The sequence below is a fragment of the Notamacropus eugenii genome, chromosome 6 (assembly GCF_028372415.1).
Source record: "Notamacropus eugenii isolate mMacEug1 chromosome 6, mMacEug1.pri_v2, whole genome shotgun sequence".
In the NCBI taxonomy this organism is placed as follows: domain Eukaryota; kingdom Metazoa; phylum Chordata; class Mammalia; order Diprotodontia; family Macropodidae; genus Notamacropus; species Notamacropus eugenii.
In genome coordinates, this window is record NC_092877.1 from 35,101,724 (window position 1) to 35,119,167 (window position 17,444).

At 41.3% G+C, this 17,444-nt stretch overlaps 1 long non-coding RNA gene across 1 annotated transcript; it reads right to left on the reverse strand.

The window, feature by feature from the left end:
- Positions 1-539: 539 nt before the first annotated feature.
- Positions 540-17,235, reverse strand: LOC140510680 (uncharacterized). The gene is made up of 2 exons (XR_011969335.1): positions 16,923-17,235; positions 540-1,756 (listed from the first exon to the last, which is right to left on the reverse strand). It is a non-coding gene; the product is annotated as an uncharacterized lncRNA (long non-coding RNA).
- Positions 17,236-17,444: the final 209 nt, after the last annotated feature.

Sequence of the window (17,444 nt, forward strand, 5' to 3'; positions counted from 1 at the left end):
GAACCTCTTGAAGGAATGGACCCCAAGGCCAGCCATGTTCACTACTTCATTCCTCTCTAGGTCCTGCTCCTGATTCTCTGGACTTTTTTACCATGCTTCCTACTCACATCTCCTACCTTTCTGGCTTCCTTTTGTGTACTCTCTTCCCTCATAAGACTATAAGCTCCCTGAGGGCAAGAACTTTTTTTATTTTTGCTTCTATTTTTATTCCCAAAGTTTAGTGCAGTGCCTGACACTTGATAAACACTTAATGAATATTTGTTGGCTTGACTCTTGAAGAATTTTGTTTGCATTTTTTTCTAACTCTACGACATAATCTTTTGAGACTTTGACTGTAGAAGTTTATTTGTGATTTGTTCGATTTCTTTTTCTGAGATTGGATTATTTAGCTCTTTTATTTCTTGTTTTGATAGCCTGGGCATTTTATATTTTTTCAAATATTTGTACATTTCATTTAGACTATAGGTTTTATTGATGTGTAAGTGAGCAAGATATTATTTAATACTTTCCTTTATTTCTTCTTTTGTTAAACATTACCCTTTTCATTTTTTATATTGATATTTTGATTTACCTCTTTTTTAAAATCAAATTAGCTAATGGCTTATTTCCCCCCAAAATCAGCTTTTTGGTTTATTTATCAATTTAATGGGGTTTTTAACCTTCAATTTTGTTAATCTCTTCATTGATTTTCAGGATTTCTATTTTGGGGGAATTTTAATTGCAGAGGGTATAATTTGTTAATTTCCTAGGTTTTCGGGTTACATGCTAATTTGATGGTTTGTTCTTTCTCTCTTTAATTGATAAAAATGTTTATAGATAAAATTTCTCCTAAGAACTGCTTTGGCTAGATTCCCAAATTTTTGGTATTTTATCTCATTGTCATTATTATCTTTTATGAAATTACATATTGTTTCTATAATATGTTCTTTGACCTCCCCTTTTTTTAGGATTAAGTTACTTAATCTCCAATTCATTTTTAATCCTTTCTTTTGGGGCCCCTTTATTGAATATACTTTTTTTTTTACTGTAGTCCATAAAAGATGTGTTTAATATTTGTGTGACCTTTTCAGGGAAGCCTGGCTGACCCTGCATTATTGGTCAAAAGCAAAAACAACAACAGTTGTTTCAGTGAGGCAGAAAGGTTTCTTGATGATAATTTTATAGCTAGAAAAGTCCCTAGGGATCATCCAGCCCAAACTCACTCTGGAGATGAGGAAACAGACCGCACGCATAGATTGTAAGGGGCAGAGGCAGAGCTCCCACTCAAGTCCCCTGACTCCAAATCCAGAACTCATTCCACTGTACTAGGTGTCCTCAGAACCACAGTTTACATTCATGTGGTGCCTTCCCTGAACAGGCCTCATTAATTGGACAATGCAAGTATTATTGATATCATTTTACAGATAAGGAAATTGAGGCCCAGATGGGTCAAATGATTTGCCCAAAGTCACATAGTCAACAAGTACCAGTGGTGGGCTATGAAGCCAAGGAATTCCATCTGTTAAACAGATAAATAGTGGCTTCTCTCCCAGAGTGGGGAGTTGATCCAGGGCTCCTCCGCACTTGGGCCAGAACCAAGGAGCCCAGCATCTGGACACTGTCCCCATAACCCTGAGACTAATCATTGATGAGGACTGAAACTTAAGAAAAAAGGACTTCCTGCTCAGTTTCTTGGGGTAGAACAAGGTGACCTCCAGGCTCCATTCCATCTCCAAGATTCTAGAGATCTGTGAAAGCTCAGAAAAACCAGCTGGATCTGAAATGAGAGTGAAACAAGTGAAAGATTTTTGCTTCTCTGATGATAATCAGGAGGTTTTTTTGAATCAAGTGAGAGGCTATGAGGAAGTTCTTACTATTCTTGAGGTCTTGAAGAGTATTCCCTACCCTCTAAAACACCCTTCTCTCCATGATCCCTGTTTTTCTTTTTGGAATCCACCTTCTTTCAAGGTCCAGTTCACAGGGTGCGCTTTCCAGGATGATTTCCCCCCTCCCTCTCTCTCTCTCTCTTTCTCTCTCTCCCTTCTTCCCTCCTTCTCTCCTTTCCTCCTCTCTCCTTCTCTTTATCTCTCTCCCTCCTCTCTCTTCTCTCTCTCTCTTCCATTTTTTCCTCTCTCTGTCTCTCTGACCTTCTCTTTCTCTGCTTTTCTCTGTCTCTCTCTGTGTGTCTTTCTCTGTATCTGTGTCTGTCTCTCTCTTCCCCAACACTAACACCAATAGAAACTTATCTGTACCTCCATCCAGTCATTCAAGTTCAGTCCACTCTGGGTCCAGGCCCGTCTGTCTCTGGCCTCACAGATTCTCCACCTAGTTCCTAACATCTCCTCCTGATCCAGGATGACCATTTCCCTGGTTTTTAAGGAAGAAATAATTTCTCCAAATCCTTGTCTCTCCCTAGTCTGACTGCCTCTCCCCCAGCTCTGGTAGCCAGGATCTTCTGGTATCTGGCATCTCAGGCACCTTTTCTTCTCACGTGCCTTTCCTTGTTTCCCTCCTACCTCCCACCCAGGGGCCCAAATCCTGATTTTCCTCTACTTTCTCAGCAGACATCAGGACATTTAGTTCTCTGAATAAGCTCTTCTCTGCTAATGACCACTCACTCATTGATTTGCTGGTTTTCCTTTTTGAAGCATCATCTGTAGAGCAGAGATAGCTAAACACAGCCAGGTAGCATCATAGGTGAAAAGCCAATACTGTATCAGTGTGCTTGGGGCCCAGATGTCACTGAGTATTCTAGGAAAAAGAAAGTGAGTGAGTGAATGAGTGTGTGTGTATGTGTGTGTATAAGCACTGTGCTAATTGCTGAAGCTACAAAAGAACGGCCAAAACTCTGCTTTCAGGGATCTCACAGTGTCATGGGAGAGACAGCATGACAACAAACATGTACAAACAAGATACGTACAAAATTAACTGGAGATAATCTAGAAAGGGAGGCATGAAGGTTAAGAAGGCCTAGAAATGACTTCTTGTGTGTGGGGGGGGGGATTTATCTAGGATTTGAAGGATGCTAGGAAGTTAAGAGACTGAGGTGAGGTGGGAGAGAGTTCTTGACAGGGGGCTAAGTCATTGAAAATTCACAAAAAACAGGACAAGAGCCTGCACCAGGATGTTGGCAGGGTCAGAGAAGAGAAGGATACATATATGAGAGATATTATGAAGGTAGAATTGACAGAACTTTCCAAGTGACTGAATATGGAAATTGAGGATGGCATCTAGGCTATGAGTCTGAGTGACTAGGAAGATGGTGATACCTTCTGCTGTAACAGGGAAATCCAAAGCAAAGTACAAGCACAGCTTAGAGAGATGCAGGATTCCTGACTCAGTAAGAAGGCAGATGAAATTCAGTTTTATGCTGATAGTAACAATCCAAAGCATTTTTTTGATTCCCTGAAAGCTATTTATGGACCAAAAACCTATGGTGCATCACAACTACTCAGTGCTGATGGATTGACTAGTGGTAAGGGCATGATCCTAGAGAGATGGGCTGAACACTTCCATAGTGTTCTCAACAGACCATCATCAATCAATGCTGAGGCCATTGACCTTTAACCTCAGGTTGAAGTCAATCCCTCCTTAGCTGAACTCCTAATTGAAGAACAAAATTTGAGGGCCATTAGGTTCCTTTCATGTGGCAAAGCACCTGGTGCTGATTCTACTCCAGTTGAGATTTACAAGGGAGGGGGACCATTGCTCATACAAAAGCTGACTGAAATTTTTCAGGTTATATGGCAAGAGGAGGTTATCCCCCAGGAGTTCAAGGATGCCTCTATTGTCCATCTCTATAAGGGTAAAGGGAATAGGTTGTCCTGCAACAATCACGGGAGGATCTCTCTCTTAGTCATTGCTGGCAAAGTTCTTGCTAGAGTCCTCCTTAATAGGCTGATCCTTCACCTGGAAGATGGTCATATACCTGAGAACCAGTGTGGCTTCAGAAAGAGTCAAGGAACAGTCGATATGGTGTTTGCTGCCCGACAACTCCAGAAGAAATGCCAGGAGCAGAACAGAGGTCTGTACACAACATTTGTAGATCTGACCAAGGCCTTTGACACTGTTAGTGGTGAGGGCTTATGGAAAATTATGTCAAAATTTGGTTACCCAGAGAAGTTCATCAATATTGTACATTAATTTCATGATGGCGTGTTTGCCTGGGGTTCTGGATAATGAACAAAGCTTTCATGCCTTCCCAGTCACCAATGGAGTGAAACAGGGATGTGAGCTTGCTCTCATGCTTTTTAGAATGATATTTTCAGCCATGTTGACAGATGCTTTCAATGAGGATGAACATGGCGTCAAGGTCAACTACCATACTGATAGTAAATTCTTCAATTTGAAAAGGTTACAAGCCAACACCAAAGTGGAGGGAGTGTTGGTGCATGATTTTCTGTTTGCAGATGATTGTGCACTCAGTGCAGCCTCTGAAACTGAGATGCAGCAAAGTATGGATCAATTCTCTGCTGCCTGTGCTAATATTGGCCTAATAATTAACACCAAGAAAACACAGGTGCTCCATCAGCCACCACCACACCATTCATACGTGGTTACAACAAATGGAGAAGTTCTGAATGCTGTGGTTAAGTTCACTTGCCTTGGTAGTGTACTTTCCAGGGATGTACACATTGACAATGAGGTTGATGCCCACATTGCCAGAGCTAGCTCAGTGTTTCTGAAGAAAATTATAGGAGAGAAGAAGTATTAGACTGACTACCAAATTAAAGGTCTACAGAGCCATTGTGCTGACCTCATTGTTATATGCTTGTGAAACACAGACAGTCTACCAGTGTCATGCCAGGAAACTGAATCGTTTTCATCTGAACTGTCTTAGGAAGATTCTGAGGATCACCTGGCAGGATAAGGTACCAAACACTGAAGTCCTTGCTGAAGCTGAACTGCCAAGTATTCAAACTATGCTTCAGAGAGCGCAACTCTAACGAGCTGGCCATGTTCGAATGTGAAATGTATGTTTGCCACAAAGACTATTTTATGGAGATCTTGCATGGGCCAGATGATCACATGGTGGTCAGAAGAAGCAATACAAGGACAATCTCAAGGTCTCAAGAACTTTGAATTTGACTGTGCAGCATGGGAGACACTGATACAGGACTGCTCAGCATGGCACGCCCACATAAGAAAAGGTGTTATTTTCTTTGAGCAAAGTAGAATTGAGATAGCACAAAGTAAATGCACGGTGTACAAATTTGGGATAGATATCCACCCCAAATATCCATATAGACTATCTGTGCTCAACCTGTGGAAGAGTATTCTGAGCTCATATTGGTCTGATCAGCCACAGTCGGACCCACTGAAATTTCACTTTACAATGGTGATGTCATTTTGGTCCTCTTTGAAGACAAAGGACAACAACCAACCAACAGGGAAATCCAGAAAGGGGGAGAGTTTGTTCAGTTTGGGGCTTGTTGAATTTAAGATGTCTGTGGGATATCCAGTTCAAGATAACCAATAGGCTGGAAACTGAGGGGATGTCCATCAATTGGAAATGGCTGAACAAGCTGTAATATATGAATGTAATGGAATACTATTGTACTATAAGAAATGATGAGCAGGCAGACTTCAGAAAAACCTGAGAAAACTTCTACAAACTGATACAAAGTAAAGTGAGAAGAACCAGGAGAACATTGCACACAGGAACATCAACATTGTGCGATGCTCAACTGTGATTGACTTATCTCTTCTCAGCAATACAATGGTCCAAAGCAGTTCCAAAAGACTTATGAAGGAAAATTCTATCCACATCCAGAGGAAGAACTGCTGGAGTCCAAATGCAGATCAAAGCAGACTCTTCTTACTTTCTTTGTTTTGTTTCCCTTTTGTTCTGTTTCTTTTTTCCCAACATGACTAATGTAGAAATATGTTTTACATGACTGCGTACATATAATCTAGATGAGATTATTTGCTATCTTGGGAAGGGGGCAGAGAAGAGAGGGAGAAACATGTGGAACTCAAAATCTTATTGAAAAATGAATGTTGGAAATTGTTTTTACACATAATTGGAAAAAATAAAATACTATTTTAAAAAGAAATCCAATAGGCAGCTGGAATATAAGACTGAAGGTCAGCAGAGAGGTTAGAGTTGGATAAATGTGAAAATCATCTGCGTAGAGATGATAATTGAATCCATGGAAACTGATGAGATTAACATGTGAAATAATATAGAGGGAGAAGAAGAAGGCCTAAAATAGAGCTTTGGGAGCATTTGATTTTTAAAAAATAGTGCTATCTTTTGTCTTTATCTCACCTTTTTTGAATATATCTGTTTCAAGACATCCTATTGGCCATCGGAGATGTAAATCTGAAGACCAAGATAGAGGCTAAACCTATCTGGGTAATTAGATCTATGAATCATCATCTGTCTCCTTTTCCCTCATTTTCAATAGCAGTTTATAGGTACTGTGGCCCAGCCATTTCCAGTCTAATCCATTATGGACCAGGAATTGACTAGATCCTATCTTCTGTGTCCAGTTTCCTACCCACCTGAATACTGTGAAAGAAATTCAGCTGTGGACAGCTCCTGCCCTCCACAGCTATGAGTATTTCTCCCATAGAAAGCAGTTGCATGGGGGCAGCTGCACATGACCCTGTCTCTAGTTTGGGTGGCCTGCGTACCTGGCCCCATTGTCACAAAATCACAGTGCAGACCCAGGTCCCTGGGTCCCACTCACAATGCATCACTCAGTCTTTCCATTTTCTTCTAGCCTATTTTCAGCAGCCTTTTTCCCACGAGCATCAAACAAACTTCTCTGTTTTGACTTTCCCCCCTCCCTGTTCTAAGCCCCATAAGTATTTAAGTCACCACTAAAATGATGTGGAACAACTGATTTGTTTGGGAGCCATGAAGTCAAATGAGGCATCCAGTGGAAGGTGAATCATCTAAGCCACACACATTGTTCCCAGCACTTTGTGAGGGGCAGGGGTCCCCCTGGGAATCCCCTCTGCACCATAACAGCTGGGAAGCCCAGTGAATGCTCTTTCTGCCTTTGCCACTTCCAGCCACAAGGTGATACATTAGTGATTTATCATTTCCTGAAGTCATCCTATCAGATGCCACCACTTATGATACAAAGTTACCTCAACTGTAAAATGGAAATAATAGCACCTACCTCATGAAGTTGTGGCAAAGATCAAATTAGATAAAATTTATGAAAAGCACTTAGCACAGTGTCTGGCATGTAGTAGGTCCTGTATAAATGCTTATTCCCCATTCCTTCCTATACTTAAGCATAGTCTCTGAATCCATGGCTCTTTGTATAATGCACCACAGAACAGAGGGCTACGGGCCAAAAATTCTGGGAATTAGTCCTGGCTTTGCCACTGATTATACTGCCTTAGGAAAATCATTTTAATCTTTCTGTGCCTCAGTTTCTTTCTCTGTAAAAATTGACATAATAATTGATGCACTACTTACTTCACCAAGTTGTGAGAATCAAATAGAGATGACAGCATCTTATAAACATTTCTTTCAGTGGAGACATTATTTCATTGATACAGAGAGTTCCCAGTAAGGAAATTCCCTCTGCCAATGCAGATTGGTAACTATTTTGCAACAGTCTGAAATTTTCCTTGGGGTGCTAAAGGTCAAATGACTTGTCCAGAGCTATTCTGACAGTACGTGTCAGAGGTGGAAATTGAATTTGGGTCCCTCTAACTCCAAAGTCAACACTTTAACCTACTATTCCATGCTATCCATTTTTGTAAACATAAAGTGCTCATAAATGCACATGGTTGTTAGCATCATTGGCTATCTATAGAAGGTCACACAATAAATTAACTCACCTTAGGAGTTGGGAGCAAAGACCTTATCAAGTTTTACCTCATCACATGGAAGGTTTTTCGAGTTCCTTTTACCAGATTCTTAAAACAAAATTTTTTTTAAAAACTAAGATTTAAAGATATCACATTGCTTTAAGTATGACTCAACTGGACAACTGGAGGATAGATCCAATGACCTCTCAAGGGCTGTTCTGCTTCCAGGAGTTCATGACCCACTGTGAACTGTGGATTTGATCTGTGATGTAGAATGACCAAGGCTTTGTGAGCTTTATTTCCATTAACCCAACTGGAAACCTGGATGATGCTCAGGATTTTGCTGAAAACCAGATGCTGTAACTGGTCTCAGGTTCCTAGATAAACAAATTGCAAAAATATCCACCTACCCATGAAATGTTCTCCACAGCGGTGTAAAAATCAAGTTTCCAGAGGAGACACAGTGTAATAGCTGTTTCCTATGTGGCTTCCCACAAGCTTCCTATCCTAGGATTACAACATTCCTCAAGATATGAGCTTTCCTCTCCATCTTTCTCTCTCTATTCCCCAAGCTGTAGCTTCCTCATCCATAAAGGGGGGAATTATTGTATTTGCAAATACATTTTAAAAGGGTTCTCCTAGATTATCCAGGTACATACAACACAAATTTCAGCATGTTTTTACTCAATTGCAAAGACATTAAGTATAGACTGCCATGATGGACTGAATCTTTGATGCCTAGTGTCCAGGAGTGGGGAACCTGTGGCACTCTAAGTGCTTAAGTGTGGCCCTTTGAATCCAAACTGACAGAAGCTCCCCATCCCTGCCCAAGGAAATTCTCAACACTTTGGCTAGAATAACTATCTCCTGAATTACAAAGGCATAGCAATGGTCAGGACTCTGATGCGTACCTAATTTAGGAAATTATAAATTCCTGAAGTTTTGAAGTAAAAATAAAACAGATTTAATGAACTTTCTAATATAAGCCATGAGGAATTTTGACTAGAATAGCATAGTAGAGAAAAGCTCTTCTAGGTAGATGCATCCTTTGTCTAATATAGCACATGAAGCAAAAGAGACAAACACCTCCTTTTCTAACCAAGGTCTTACTTATCTTTCTGTTTCCTTGGGCTACCATGGGTTATTTGTTTTTGACTATACTCAGTTAGCATTCAGGTTAAAAGTGCTATCTGTCTTCTCTTAAAACAAAAGAGCCCTGGCTAGGAAGGGTCTCAGAGAGAGTGATTCTCAAAGTGTGGTCTAAGGACCCCGTTGAGTCCCTGAGACTATGTCAGGGGACCTGTGGGGTCAAAATTATTTTCATAATAATACTAAAATGTTCTTTGTGTATTAAAATACTCCTCCCTTTTCCAGTTCCATATCTGTGTGAGGCCAAATTTTCTTCATATAGTTTAACCAAAACAACATATCTCAATGAATTGAATGTAGAAGCAGATATGAGAATCCAGCTGTCTCCTATTAAGCCAGACAGTAAAGAGATTAGCAAAATATGTCAAACAATGGCACTTTTCTCAATTTTTTTTGGAAAATATAGTTATTTTCATAAAAATATGTTATTTATTTTAACATGTAATGGGTTTGCTACTATTTTAAATGAACTAATTTGTTTCTAAAATTATCTGTTTTAATTTCTAATGCAATAAATATTGAAAAAACCCAAATAAACAAAAATTCCTGGTGCCTTCAGAATTTTTAAGAGTTAAAGGGGTTATGAGAACAAAAAGTTTTAGAATCACTGACCTCACCTTTTTAAAAAACATTAACATTTTATTTTCTCCCAATTATATGTAGACAATTAACATTCAATTTTTTTTTAATTTTTAATTTCAAAATTTCTCCTTCTCTCCTTCCCTAAGATGGTAATCAATTTGATACAGGTTACATATGTGCAAACATGTAAAATATATTTCCATATTAATCATGTTGTGAAAGAAGAAACAGACCAAAAGAAAAAAAAATGAAAAAATAAAGTAAAAAACAGTACACTTCCATCTGCATTCAGACTCTTATCAGTTCTTTCTCTGGATGTGGACAACATTTTTCATCATGAGTCCTTTGGGATTGTCTTGGACACTGATCTAATGTTAACATCTTCGTGTATAGATCCTCTCAGCATAAAAGTCTGAGCAAACCCAAATTCATAGAATCACAGAATCTCAGCGTTGGAAGGAACCTTTAGGAGAACAAGTTCAAGCCTTACCGGAACCCTTCTATCTAGCAAAGACCAAATGCCCATTTGTTGTGGATGTGGTAGAGATTTGGAGGGTTTAGATATACATGAGATGCCCCCCCACCCAGCCTCTTCTGACTCTAAGATTCTGTGGTTCTTTGAGAGGAGGTCTTTAATGTTTCCTCCTGTTCTGACCTTCTGTGATTCTCTCTCCCCTTCTCATCTCTTTCCATAGGTTTCTTAGGATCTAGAATTGGAAGGGACCTCAGAGATCATCCAGTCTGAATTCCTCATTTTCTTTCCATTAAGTTTATCTTCCATCAAGGACACCATTGTGGCATGCTGCCCATAGCCTTGGTTAGAACTCAATCAGGAAAAAGAATCTTCTGTAGAGAATAACATTCAAGATGGACTGCAGGGCAAACACTAATCCTTCCAGGAGTCATTTATATTTCTATTGGAAAGGGAAGGAGGGGGAAGTGTGTGTTCAAGTGTGCATCTATGTGTGTGTATGGAGAGTTCAGATGGCCATGAACACTTAAGAAAGTTCAATTCTCTGGCTACATTCCCTGTAAAATATTTCTACTTGGGGTTAAAAGAAGGGTTATTATGTTGGAATGGGGGGGTGGGACTTTTCAAGGTATTGAACTCGAAACATAAACATACAAGAGATAAATGAGTTTCCTCTTCTCTATACCACCTACCACTCTCTTCTTTGGCCTGAAAGATTTCTGGCCTGGAATGACAATCCTTTCCAGGGACAGTCACAGCTACTCCAGACTTCATAGAGAACACAAGGAAGCTGCCCCTTGAGCTAACAGACAAAGAGGATACCATAATAAAATTAGTGCTAAGGAGTGTCATCTTTGGGAATCCAAGGGAAAGAAGAGATATAGTGGGACCTGTTAGCGAGAATATGGGATGCAAAATTTGAAGACTTGGGTCGTAGTCCTTGTTCTTACAGACTCACAGTGGATCCTTGGGGAAATCACATCCTTTCTCTAGGTTTTAATTTATCATCTTTAAAATAATCTCAATGATTTCTAAAAAAACAAAACAAAACAAAAAACCACTACATTACTCCTTAGTCTTTGCCTCTCTAGCATACTGGGTGGGAGTCTGTAGGACTTGCCCATAGGCAAGGGCATTGTCACAGGGAATTCTGCATGGGAAACCTTTTGGGGGTGCAGAGGGAGAGAGAATAAATGAACAAGTCCTAGGAACAATAGAACATAGTTTTTGGTAAACCCAAGAACCAAAACTATTTGGCAAATATTGTTTTAAAAAAGCCTGGAAAACCATTTGATAGAAAATGGGTTTTAAAAATCTTCTACCACACCTTATTTAGCTCCAACTGGATGTACTCTAATTATGAAAATATCATAGAAAAGTTAAATAAGAATAGAAAGATGTATATACAGTTATGGCTAGGGGGAGAATTCCTAATCAGACAAGGTAATTACAAAGGCAAAACAGACCATATAAATTACTTAAAGTTTTTGTACAAACAAAACCAATGCAAGCAACTAGCTTAACAGATGCTACAATATGGAAAAAAAAATCTTTGCTACCAATACCTTTGACATCTAAGTTTTGTAGGGAAATTGGCATAAGATCAAGATTCATTCCCCAGTAAATGAGTGGTCAAAGGAGATGAATAAACAATTTTCAAAAGTAGATGTAAACAGTAGTTTTATGAGAAAAAAAACCTAAATCTCTAATAATTAGAGAAATTCAAATTAAAAGAATGTTGAGGTATCCCTTTATACTTGTCAAATTGACAATGATGACAGAAATAGTTGTTGTAAGGTCTGTGGGGAGACAAGTTTACTAATTTCCTGTTGGTGGAGTAGTAAAGTGGTCCAACCATTCTGGAAATCAATTGGATACTAGACAAGAAACATTACTAAAGTATTCCATGAATGATTCCACTTGTGAGTATATATGCCTCAAGGAGGTCAGTGACTGAAAGAGATGTCCCATGTGTGTTCAAAATATTCTTAGCATCCAAAAAAAACTGGAAACAAAGTATGTGCTCATCCATTGAGGGCTCTGATTCAACAAAATGTGATATCGGAATTCATAGAATCTTAAGAAATTATGAATAGGAAGATTTGTATTTACTGGTTCAGAAGAAAATAAGGAGGATTAGCCAAAACATATACATAGGGGCTAAAATTAGATAATTGAAAACAACGCTAGGGGACAACAGAAATCAGATCAAATATCATGGTCAGTAGTCCATGAGAGTCAGTTCCATGGGGTAACCAAGGTTAAGAAGGGGGTAATATGCTCCTGAGAGTCCACATAGCTCCTACCTGTTGGCTGGAAGCATAGCTCCTTCCCCCAGCAGAAAGTCAGAAAATCAAGACATGCAGATTCCTTCTCAGGTATAGTGGCATTCACTTTCTCTCCCATTCCAATACAAGGTGCAGAGAAATTGATGTAAAGTACCTACTGTGTGCTGTGCATAAGTCAAGGCATAATAACTGGCCAGCCACTGTGGTCTAACCCTATGCACTGGATTTACCTCACCTATCTAACCAATTCAGTATTAGGGAAATAACCTAAAATGGCAGAAGCTGAAGGTGGAAGCAGAAGTAGTGTTGAGATTCTGGTGTAGATAGACATAGTTATGAGAAAAGGAAGCCACCAAACCATCGGGCTAACCAGGAATAAATACTGAGGTGGCCACAAGGGAGGGATAACGAGACAGATACTGAGGATACCAAGTCTAGGGATGGATGAGGAAAGATACCAACATTAGGTCACAGGGTCTCAGCCTAGACTAAGCTTTCTCTTACAGCCACCCCAGTTAGGGATTTTTCCTGCCTGGACCTTTTGGCTTTAGGTCAGAAGACCTAGACAGCACCTGTCCCTTTGAAGCAGTAGGCATCCCCTGGGTTCTGATCCAAGTTGCTTCTGATGAAGCTCCTGAGCTACATCTCCCTCCACTGTGCTAGTTACTCATGGACACAAAAACACTGGGCTAGAGTAGCTGCTCTGTGGTGTTGTGGTCTCCCAACAGGGCTGTCCCTCCAACGTCTGCATTGGAATAAGCAGTTCCTATGATTCACAAGCATTCATTTATTCATTCATTCAACAAACATTTTACTAAGTCCCCTCTAAGTGCCAGGCATTGTACTACTTTGGGAATACAAGACAAAACCAAAACAATCCTTGTCTTCAAAGGGCTTCTATTTTATTCGTCTCTCTCCCTGCCCCCCACCTTAGTTCTGCAGTTTGTCCTGATCAAGCTCTCAATAGCCTACCAAGCATCCTACTAAGTGACTGCTTAGCAGACAACAGCATCTCCGTCCTCTGCTCCTTCCAACCCTTCATTCGTGTTCACCTAGGGCCAAGCTCAGATTATCTCCTCAAAGAGAAAAGCACTTCATGTACTTGGGGGCAGGGCAGGGTCACCTTCAAAGACTTTTCCTTGGAAGTCTCCCTCCCTACAAAAGAGGTGGGCATCTCCCATTTCACATCCATGAGGCTCAGTTTCCTCATCATTCCCTTTTTAAGAGATCTAATCAAGAATTAAATCAAACTCTAAGTAGATTTTTTCTAGGGGCCCCAGGGTGGGGGGGGGGTGCTTAATGACCAAAGAATCAGAGAAAAGGGAGGCCAATCCCATTAGATACAAGGTGGTCCCCATAGGACTAAATCCATCCAGACAGTGTATATGGGTCCAGAGCAAGAGAAGGAGGTACGTTGCCCTAGCGCCTTGGGCCCAGCACTGGTTTCTTAATGTTAGCATACACAGAGGGGCCTGTTATCTCCCCCAATGGAATGATAACCCTTGAGAGTTGGGAAAGTTTTCCCTTTTTTTTTTTTTTTGTTTGTTTGTTTGTTTTCTCAGTGCTTAGCACAGAGTCTGAAATAGAATATTTAATAAATGCTCCATTGAAGGGCTTCTCCAAGATTTCCTTTAGCTATAAATCCTATGTATCCATGCTTCTCCTTCACTGGTCCAAAAGTCAGCAGGCTTTCTGCCCCTTCCAGGCCTTGGACAGAGCAGAGTTTGGTGAAGATTCTGGTGACTCTAGGCAGAACTGCATCCTCAGGTCCAGCCCCAGGAACCTGTCTGCAATTCTCACACATGAACACAGAGGGGAACCAAAGCGCATGATTTCAGAAATAACAAAATACTAAGTGAAACGTGTTTAATACCATACGTTTCTGTTCCATCAGCTCCGTCACTGCTCATGGTCACCCTTGAATCCAACACCAGCATTCTTTATGAGAAGGGAAGGTTCTGGCCACTTGGGAGGAGTCCAGAATCAAAGACTGTCCACTTCTCACTGGGGCAAAGCTAGACCTTTCTTGGAATACTCTCTGCCTGTAGGATTATAGACTTAGAACTGGGAAGAACCTTAGAAGTCACTTAATCTAAATCTCTTGTCTAACAAGAAGGAAACTGAGGCTGAGAGAGCTAAAAGTGTCCAAGGTCACTAAGCTAGTAACTCAACACAGATCTTCTAACTCCAAATACAGGTCTACTTTGCCACATTGAGTTTTTGCCTGATAATTATGTAATTAAGTAGTTGGTCTGATTGGGTCGAGATGCCAATAGTCGGTCATCCATTTAATTGTTCATTCATTCATCTTTTAAGAAATTGCTTAGGGACCTCTACCCTGGTCAGGACCCCTCAATGCTATACATTCAGGAGGACACAGAGATGAATACAGCATTGTCCATAACTAACAAAGAAAGGAGATAATACTTCTGTTTGGGAAATAACTAGAGCTTCATAGACAAGGTAGCATTGGAGCTGAGCCTTGAAGGATGAGAAATAATTTGATAGGCACAGATCGTGGAAGGGGAGGCATTCCTGGAAGAGCCTAAACAAATGCATTGAAGTGGGAAATCACTGGGCATATTTAGAAAAAAGAGAGCTGTGTAGCTTGGCTGGTGCAAAGCAGGGATAAGACTTAGGAAAGACAGATTAGGGCCTTATCTTGAAGGGCCTTAAATGCCAAGTGAAGGAGTTGCCTTGATCCTGAAAAGGGGTTAAGAAGAAAGAGAAGGGCGGATAGAGCTTGGGTCCCTGGATGATGGTAGCAGGGTATATAGCCTAAGTGCAACAATTAGATGCCTAATGCATCCAGGCCAGGTATTTGGGTTCAGTCAAAGCAGCACAATCGACCCCAGGACTGGTCATGGAAACTGTTCCTGGGAGCTGAGGCCAGGAAGCTGGCAGGCTCAACCTGCAGATGTGAACTATTAGACCTCCATGATGGGCTTTATTTGGATTGGATGCCTTTCTGTTCCTGTCCAGATCATGACTTGGCCAACAAACCCAGGGCAGGTTTATCCAGACTGAATGCTTGACCCTGGTTTCTGGGCCCCCTCTGCCCAGATGACCAGGTCAGCAGTGATCAGCAGCTGGGAAATGGCCAGCACAAGTTTATCATTGGCAGAGAAGAAGTCCCTCCTGGGCAAAGACACAAGCTCTCCTGGGCCCTGACCTGCAGAATTAAGCTACATTCCCCAGAAATGAACTGGGCTGTGCTTCCATTAAATTCTGCAAAGGGGCCAGAGCTTAAATCACTTCCATTCGGTGGTCAAGGCAAAGTCAGTTTGCTACATCCCAAGTACTCTCTCTCCTGGAATGATGCTCAGACCATTTTGGCTCCCCTGAGTAGTGTTTCCAGGAAGTAGGGGCACAGCAAGGAAGATCAAGAAGAATCCTTGGGCTGGAAGAAATTTTAGCAATTGCCTGGTCCAGACTCCTCATTTACAGAAAAAGAATCTGAACCCCAGAGAGGTGACTAAGAATTAGTGGCAGAGTGTGGACAGGCCCCCTGACTCCCATGCCATGACTCTTTCCATTAGAAGCAAATGTTGAGTTTGAACTAACAATGAATGGAATATCCACATGGAAATGTTTCATAGGTATTTCGAGTTTCAGAATTTCCACTTGGTTGTACAGGAGATAGGGAGGCAAAGGGAAGGAATGAGGGATTTGGAGTTTGAGGACCTAGATTAGAATCATCTGGGGGAAAAGATAGGGACAGAAACACAGAGAAAGACACAGAGAGAGGGAGAGAGAGAGATAGAGAAGAAAGAGACAGAAGAGAGAAAGAGAAGTGGAGAGACAGAGGGGAGAGAGACAGACAGAAGAGACAGAAGAGAGAAGGGGAGAGACAGAGAAAGGGGGAGAGAAAGAGAGATAGAGGAGAAAGAGAGACAAAGAGAGAAAGAGAAATGGAGAGACAGAGAAAGCGACAGAGAGGGAGAAAAGAGAGAGGGGGGAAGGAAGGGAGGGAGAGAGAGAGTCCTAGATCTCAGCCAGTTCCCCAAAGTTTCTAATGTAACAAGGTGGGGATAGGGACATCATAGAAACTGCTAGCTGCTCTCATGTCTGTTTCTCCGCAGAGCCTTTTCCTCCAGCAGCCAAAAGCAGGGTTGGTACATCCATTTTCTCTCTCAAAACTGGACCCCAGAAATATCTGAAGCAATTGCAGAGTAGGAAGAGACCTAAGCCCAGAGAAGGGCCAAAGAAACTGAAGAGCTCTCCTTTCTTTTTCTTTCTTTCTTCCTTCTTTCCTTCCTTCCTTCCTTCCTTCCTTCCTTCCTTCCTTCCTTCCTTCCTTCCTTCCTTCCTTCCTTCCTTCCTCCTTCCTTTCTTTTCTCTCTTCTTCTCTCTTCTTCTCTCTTCCTCTCTGTCTCTCCTCTTTCTCCCTGTCCTCTCTCTCTCTCTCTGTTTCTCTCTCTCTTCCTCTGTCTCTCTCCTCTCTCCCCTGTCTCTCTCCCCCCCACCCCCGTTTCTCTCTCTTCCTCTGTCTCTCTCCTCTCTCCTCTGTCTCTCCCCCCCCCCACCCTTATTCTGTTCAGCCCAGCCCCTTAATGCAGGCATGAGGCATTGATCTCCACCAATAAGGAAAGGGTGCCATACCAGTGGACTTTGAGCCTGGGATTACTCTGACCCTCAACAAGTCCCCCAAGCCCTCGGAGCCTCAATTCACTTACCTGTCACATGAAGAGCTGGATCGGATGGTCTCTTTGGTCCTTTCCAGCTGTAGCTCTCAGATTCTATACATGCCAAAGTCTGACTACAGGTATCCCCATAAAGTTTTCAGAGAAATGGGGTCATTTTCCCCTCTACTGGGAGAAAGTCTAGGTAGAAAGTACCCTGGCAGAGAAGACTCCTTCCCCTTTGTACTCAAGAACCATTCATTTTCCTAATGCAAGAGACTAGTGAAACCATGATGGCAGTGACCAGAGCTGAGCTCCTGGCCCTTCATCCAGAATCTGTGGATCTTCCTCCAGCCCCTTCTCTCTTAGTTCTGAGAAGGAGATACTTAATTGCGTTGTTATTTGCAAATATCTTTCTTTGATCTTGTCCTTCCAGTGTAAAACATTATCCTAATTCACTATTTTAAGGGCCTGCTCTCTGAAAAAGGGAGAGGAAGAGAAAGGGACACAGTGACATTTATCCCACTGTAAAAACAAAAGAGCACAATAAAAATTCACTTTAAAATATTGCCCTAT